We start from the raw sequence: 7,655 nt of genomic DNA on the forward strand, positions 1-7,655 counted from the left end.
CTCTAAAGCCCTGAGTGCATCTTTCTTTCAACAGTTTGTCTAGGGAAAGTAGGACAAACCAACCAGCTTCCTTATACTTCTAATTCTGACAAAGCTGTAGAAAGATATCACACATGTGTTCACCCTGAGCCCTGCCTTTCACCGATACCTGATCTACTGGTGGTGATATTTTGAGTATTTGTATCGCCACCTCAAGCCATGGACTAGCAGTGCCCTCTTTACTGCTGGAAGCAGAGTCATCAACATCTTTAAGATGAACCAGACTTGAGAACCAATTTAGAAAACTGATCCCTACAATTTTGTTTCTCTAGAACCACTCTCGGTACCAAATGTCTTAGGCTGGGTTCTCTAGAGAAGCAAAACCAGTAAAGCATATAAATACATATATAGAGAGATTTATATCAAGGAAACAGCTCACACAATTGTAGAGGCCAGAACATCCCAAGTCTGTGGATCAGGGTAGAGGCCTCTCCCAATTTATGCAGCCGCAGAAGCTGGTGAGCCCAAGATCTGCAGGTCAGAGAGCAGGGCTCTCGCCCACGGGCTGTGAAGGTCGACAAATTCCAAGATCGACAGGCAAGACCACAAGGTTTCTCCTGATTCACGTAGTTGCAGGGGCTGGCGAACCCAAGATCGCAGGTAGGTCAGAGAGCTGGGCTCCACTTAACAGGCTGTGAAGATCGACGAATCCCAAATTCGGCAGATAAGCTGACAGCTCAAGTCCCAAGAACTGGAGGTGAGATGACAGGAGGCAGCCACAGGATCCAGATCCAGAGGGAGCAAAAAGCCAGAATGTCTGCTTATATTCAGATGCAGGCCACACCTGCAAGGAAGCTCCCTTTCATCTGATGCAAGGAAGCTCCCTTTCATCTGACTGGCTACTACAGCAAATTCAATCATGGGAGTGATCACATATAAACACTGAGAATCATGGCCCAGCCAACCTGACACACAATCTTAACCATCACAATGTCCAATATCCTAATTTGGACTTCTAGCATCCAGAACTGTGAGCCAATCAATTCCTGTTCTTTAAAGCCATCTATTTGTGGTATTTTGTTATGGCAGCCCTAGGAAATTAAAACAGACATTTCTCCAAAGAAGATATACAAATGGCCAACAAGTCTATGAAAAGACACTCAACATCATTAGTCATTAGGGAAATACAAATCAAAGTCACAATAAGATACCACCTCACACTCACTAGGTTGGCTATAAAAAAAGTAAAACAAAAACTGGAAAATAGCAAGTATTGGTGAGAATGTAAAGAAATTGGAACCCTCATACATTGCTGGTGGGAATATATAATGGTGCAGCTGCTGTGGAAAAGAGTTAGGTGTTTCCTCAATAAGTTAAACACAGAATTACTATATGATCTAGCAATTTCATTCCTAGGTATATACCAAAAATAATGGAAAACAGGTGTTCAAACAAAAACTTGTACACAAATGTTCATAGCAGCACTATTCACAATAGCCAAAAGGTAGAAACATCCCAAATGTCTCTCAATGGATGAATGGATAAACAAAAGGTAGTATATCCATACAATGGAATATAGTTCAGACATAAAAATGAAGTACTGATACATGCTACAACATGGATGAACCCTGAAAACATTTATGCTGTGTGAAAGAAGCAAGACACTAAAAGCCACATACTATATGATTCCATTTATATGAAATGCCCAGAATAGGCAAATCTATAGAGAAAAAGTAGATTAAGGATTGCCAGGGGAATGAAGGGAATGGGAAATTGAGATTCCTTACAGGTATTGAGTATTTTTTATGTGGTGCTTGGAATGTTCTGGAATTAGATGGTGATGATGGTTGTACAACATTGTGAATGTACTAAAAACCAGGGAGTTAAACACTTTAAAATAGTTAAAATGGTGAATTTTATGTTATGTGATTTTATCTAAAAAAAATGGGCAAAGGCTCTGAATAGACATTTTTCTAAAATATGCAAATAGCCAATAGCACAGGAAAAGATGTTCAACATCATTAGTCATCAGGGAAACCAAAATCAAAACCATAAGATGATACCATTTTACATCCACTAGGACAGCTACAATCAAAAAGATAATAACACGTGTTAGCAAGTTATTTGGGGCCTGATAATGGCGCAGTGGTTCAGAGTTTGGCTGCCAACGAAAAGGTTGGCAGTTTGAATCCACCAGCCGCTCCTTGAAAACCCTATGAGCAGTTCTACTTTGTCCTGTAGGGTTGTTATGAGTCTGAATTGACTTGATGACAACGGGTTTAGTTTGGCTTTTGGTAATGTTGTTTCTTGATTTAGGTGCTGGGTGCATGTTTGTTTACTTTGTGAAAATTCATTAGCTTTACACTTGCCCATAGTAAGCCTTTATGCAAAGTAGAAAAAGTGCACTTTATTTCCCTTTGTCTGAAAATTATGAGCTGATTTTGTAATAACAAGGCACTTACTGCCATCTGCTGGTAAATTAACACAACAGATTTACAAACCTACAATGTCTATAATGTGAATAGCACCCACTTAGATGTGGTTTCCTCCTGCAGGGCAGAACTTGCCGAACTGAATATGGTAACCCTGTTTGACTCTCGTGATGAGCCCTGCAGAGAGTAGAATGTTGGTGCTTTCTGGGTAGGTTTATCCTTTTTTCTCCTGTTTGTTGTTATTTGTTTGTTCTTCTGAAAGACATCATACAAGCAACCACTATCAATCTTATCATTGCAAAGCCCATTCGGACACACACATGAAAATAGAAGTTCAGTAAATGCTCATTTGATTAAATTGCTTATATCAAAGAACAATTGATTTGCTTTTTATTTACCCAAGTCTGAATCCAGAACAAGAAACTGGGGGTCTTAGGACTACTTTTCTTGCTCAAAACACTCTGTGAAACAGCCTGAAAATGTATTCAGAGGCTTCTGTTCATCTGCTGCATGTTGAGGCCATCATATGTGCTAGATACTCTTCTAGACATTCTTATGTAATAATTCATTTAATCCTCATGACGACCTTATGAGATTATCTGTATTTTACAGATAATACAACTAAGGCACAAAAAAGGTAAGTGATATTACAAGTGGTGGTTTTTCAAAAAGAGCTTCCTTGGGGGAGCTTAGTCTATTTGGGACACAAAACAAAAGAAATAAAGAAGAAAATGTTTCAGACCCTGTCAGACAAGTCATTTATCTCCTTGTGGTCTCATTTTCTTGTCTGTAAAACAAGGAGATTGGATTTGCCCAAGATCACATAGCTAATAATTGGCAGAGTTAGAATCTGAACTTGGGCATTTTGGCTTCTGAGCCCAATCTTGTAATCATTACGTATACTGTCTGCCAGTTCATGGTCTGTTCTTGTTCCTTTGCTGCCTTCCTGTGGGCCTGTGGACACTGCCTGTGCTGCTATTTTCACTTTCAGGATGTGTAGGTGCCCGAGTTGGCACCTGTGTCCTCAGCTCCTTGTTTCCTTGCTGATCCCAGCAAAGCCAATGACCCTTGGCTTAAGGAAATGCGTAAGAAAGTGAAAAATAAGGACAGTGGCTCAGGTTGTGGAATTTTTCAGAGCTTTCTTACCTTTAAAATCTTTTGTGGGACTTGGAGGTATATGGATGATGTCATTTCAGTCCTGCTGGCAGGACCCCTGTCTAGGTAGAATCAGGTGACCAGAGTTTCTCATTCAGTCTTTCAGGTTAATTAATTAATCAATCAAGCAACTGATTAATTGTATCATTATCCAAATAGTCACTCTTTGGCTCTGTCAGATTTCCAGGCTAACACAAAACAGTACATACTGTATGGTTCTGTTTATGTGAAGTTCAAGACCTGTCAAAGTTAATTTATGGTGTTAGAAGTCAGATAGTGGTTACCTTTGGGGGATCAGGTATTGACTGGGAGGGGACATTCGGGAAGGGACAAAAGGGAGCTCTCTGAGTTGTCAGAGATGTTCTGTAACTTGATCTAGGTGGTGGTAACACAGGAACATAGGTAAAAATTTATTAGGTATACAGTTAGGATTTTTGCATTTTGCTGCATATAAATTATACCTCAATTTTTAAAAAGTTTCAAAAAAATAATTTCCAGCCTCTTGTGAAGTCCCTTAGGTGTTAATTTTAATAGGCTCAGTTTGGTTCTCTTTGTTTTTCTCTGCCCTTTTGGACCCAGCACCTAGTAGAGTGCACAGGATCCATACATACAACAAATATTTATTGAGCGCCTACTCTGTGCCAGGCACTGTGCTATATGCTGAAGAAACAGTGGTGAACAACATGGATAAGGTCTCCCTCCTTATGGAGTCCACATTTTAGTAGCAATAAACAACCTAGTCTGTTCTATCAAGGATAAGTACATGCTGCTAAGAGGACCTGTCTGGGGGGTCCAGGGAAGGTGTTCTTGGGGTAGTGACATTTGGGTTTGGATCTGAAGGCTAAGCAGAGCATTTCAGGCAGAGGATCAGCATGTGCAAGGGTCCTTTGGAGGGAGGGGTACAATGCATAATGAATTGAAGAAAACCATTGTGGCTGCAGCCCAGAGATGGAAGAGGGCGGGAGATGCACCTGGAGAGGTGGGGAGGACAACAGTATGACATTTATTTGGTCTTTATCTTAAGAGCAACATGAAGTCATCAAATAGTTTTAAATACGGGAGTGACATAATCAGATTTCTGATTTAGAAAAGTTACTCTGACAGCAGAGTGGAGAATAGATTGGAGGGGGGCAGGGAGGATGTGAAAAGGCAGTGGGTGGCTACCGCAGTAGTCCAAGCACATAGTGTGTACTCAATAAATATTTATGAATGAAAGGGCTCCTGACTTCTTTTCTTAGATGAGACCAGTACACCTACAAGCATTTTACAATCCATCTGCTCATCTTCTATCTTCTGTGATGGTCATAACAGACTCTTAACTTCCATTTTACAGATGAGGAAACTGAGGTTCAGAGAGGCAAAGAAAATTACACAGCTATCAAGAGGGAAAGCCAGACCTGAATTCAGAGTGTATAACATCAAGCCCAGTGCTGTGGAGGCCTCCCTACATTTGAGGAGAGGGGAGGGGAGGGGGCCACACACACTTGTTCCCAAAAGAGATACATTTATTGAGCATCTACTGAGCTTGCTAGTGTAGTGGTGAGGGGAAAAAGTAGAGAGGAACTTATAGACAAATAATGATAAAGGCTGTTATCTTTAACAATTGTCAGGCACTGTGACAAGTGCTCTTCATGCCTTCGTCATTTCCTCTTTGCAATCACAACTACTATCCCCATATTTCAGATGGGGAAACTGAGGCTTGGAGAGGTGACTTACCGAAAAACACCCAGCCAGAGTGCTCTCACTGGGTTGTGTAGTGGTTAGAAGTGGGGGCAGGAGTCACTGGCGACGTTACCACCCAGAGAAGCAGACACAAACGCGCGCAATCCCGGCTCCGCACCCACGTGAGCGGGCGCGCGCTCCTCGCACTCCCGCGGACGTTTGGTCACGTGAACAGGGCCCGCCCCTCTAGTTCGCCCCGCCCCCTCCCGCGCTCCCTCCTTCTCTCCCTCCCTCCCTCCCCCTCCCTCCCCGGCCCGGTCCGGCCCATCCCCCTCCCCGCCGGCTCCCTGAGGCCCTGGCGGGTCGGGCTGCGGGCGGCCGGGAGCAGACGGCCGGGCAGACGGGCGCACGCGAGGACGGACGGACGGACGCACGGAGGGTTGCGGGCACGCACGGCCCGGGCTGGCGCTCCGAGGCCCGCCCGGGAGGGCTGGAGCGGCGCTCAGGTGAGGCAACGGCGGCGCGAGCCCGTAAGGGGTGGGCCCGCCGGGCGTCTGCGGTCTCAGCCCGGCTGGCTCCGCGGGAAGGAAGTGCCCCTCAGGCCCGGCGCGGGAAAATGGCGCCGGCCGACCGTGGAGCGCGGCCTGAGTGCGGGCCGGGCCCGGAGCCGCCCCGCCCGACCGCCCGCCGGGCTGGTGTCCCCGTCGCCATGTTGGGGAGCGGGCGCCAGGCCTGCGGGCGGGGGAGCTGAAGGGAGCGGGGGCTTGACCGGGGGTGGGGAGGGTGTGGGACGCCTGGTCTGGGGCGCTGAGGGAGTGCAGGGCCGGCCCAGGGTCTGCACTGCGTGGCGCTCGGGGCCCTGGGAACTGGCGGGAGCCGGACGTGGGGTCTTGGCCTGGGTCGCGAAAAAGGGGCACTGGGTCCGAATGAAACCGTGGCCGGGGTCTTTTGAGTTGGGTGGGGGCAGGACCTGGAGCCGAGTTGGGCCATAGGCGGTGTTCAGGACCCCAGGACAGGTTGGACCCGGGGGCGTGGAGGCCTAGCTCAAGCTGTCAAGGCTAGGACAGTTATGGAGGTGGGTTTGACTAGAACCCGGGGACCTTTGGGTTCAGACAGAGGTATCGGATTGGGCAATCCTCGGAGTCCTGGGGCTGAATTGCAAGTCCATATAACCCCCAAGGCACTCAAGACTTGTGTACCCCAGGATTCTCCACCCTTTATTGGCGAGAGCACCAGAAAAAGTGAAGGGTTTGATGAGGAAGAGATAAGAGGGGGCTGAGGTTTGAGTGTAGGAGCTGGCCAGCAGAAGGGGTGCAGAGTGGAGCTGGTTGGCAAGGAGGGAGAGAGCCTCCATCAATTTAGGGAGTTTGTGTCTTTAAAAGGAGGAACCAGGCTGTTTGGGGGCGGTGACCCAAGGTGTCTTCCCAGGAAGGGGACAGCCCACTGCTTAAGAGCAGGGTCACCTGGGGAGGGCATCAGAAAGGCATTATCGAAGCCAGTAAGAATGGTGAAGAGGAGTGAATGGTGTAATGGTTTCAGATCTTGTAGTGATTTTAGCTGAGACATAAAAAGGTAAAGTTGACTTCCCAAGATCTTACAAGTTAGTGGCAGAAGGGATTCTGGAACTCAGGTTTGCTACCTCCTCATTCATTACACTGCCTTTGAGGAATTTGCTAGCTGGGAGAGCAATGTTAAGTAAAGAATGGCAGTATGTATCAGAGAACTATTAATGAATTTTGTTTTGTAATGAGTTGTCAGTGCAAAGGCTGTGGGGGGATACAAAAAAGTGTAGCTAACCAGCTGTTTGTTATTTCCTAGTTCACTTCCATTTATGCAAAAAAGTTATCTTCCAGACCCTTTTGATCTCTAACTTTCTGTAATTTTTAGAGATGATCCTTCTCTTTGAGTAGTTGGAACCGACTCGACCTCAATGGGCTTGTTTTTTTATTTTTTATTTTTTTAAATACAGTAAATGGACACAAAAAGCCTAAAAAGATAACAGTGAACAATGATAGACACCCAGAATCTCTATCATGATCAAACTTTAATTGAAGTTTGATCATGATAGAAAGGAGTTCAAAGTTCAAATGCGCTATGGTAGAGTTCTGAGGGAAACTATGCAAATTGGTCATGATATGGTTGGTCCAGAGCCCCTATATAATTAAAAAGGTTAAGAGAGCATTCATAACAGTAAAATTTTCAATATCATATGTATATACAGCAACACATTTGTTCTGCGTCTTTCTAATACAGGGGTGCTTAACCGTGTGTAATGGGCTGCTTAGCATCTGAGGAAGCCTATGGACTCCTCTCAGAATAATTTTTTTTTTCTTTTTTTTTATTGGTTAACAACCCCACGGCATGTCAACACTCTCCCTTCTCGACCTTGGAGGACCTTTTTTTTGGTGAAAATATACACAGCCAAAG

The 7,655-nt window shown here is 45.3% G+C and overlaps 1 protein-coding gene across 3 annotated transcripts in view; it reads left to right on the top strand.

The window, feature by feature from the left end:
• The first annotated feature begins 5,586 nt into the window (after positions 1-5,586).
• The window catches only part of NCOA6 (nuclear receptor coactivator 6), a 98,218-nt gene continuing 96,149 nt past the window's right edge, over positions 5,587-7,655 (top strand). For all 3 annotated transcript variants that reach the window (XM_023725152.1, XM_023725161.1, XM_004370416.3), the window contains exon 1: positions 5,587-5,734. The gene's annotated coding sequence lies outside the window, so the exon portion shown is untranslated. The remainder of the gene's footprint in view (positions 5,735-7,655) is intronic.

This window comes from Trichechus manatus, unplaced genomic scaffold (assembly GCF_000243295.1).
Source record: "Trichechus manatus latirostris isolate Lorelei unplaced genomic scaffold, TriManLat1.0 scaffold00008, whole genome shotgun sequence".
Taxonomy (NCBI): Eukaryota; Metazoa; Chordata; class Mammalia; order Sirenia; family Trichechidae; genus Trichechus; species Trichechus manatus.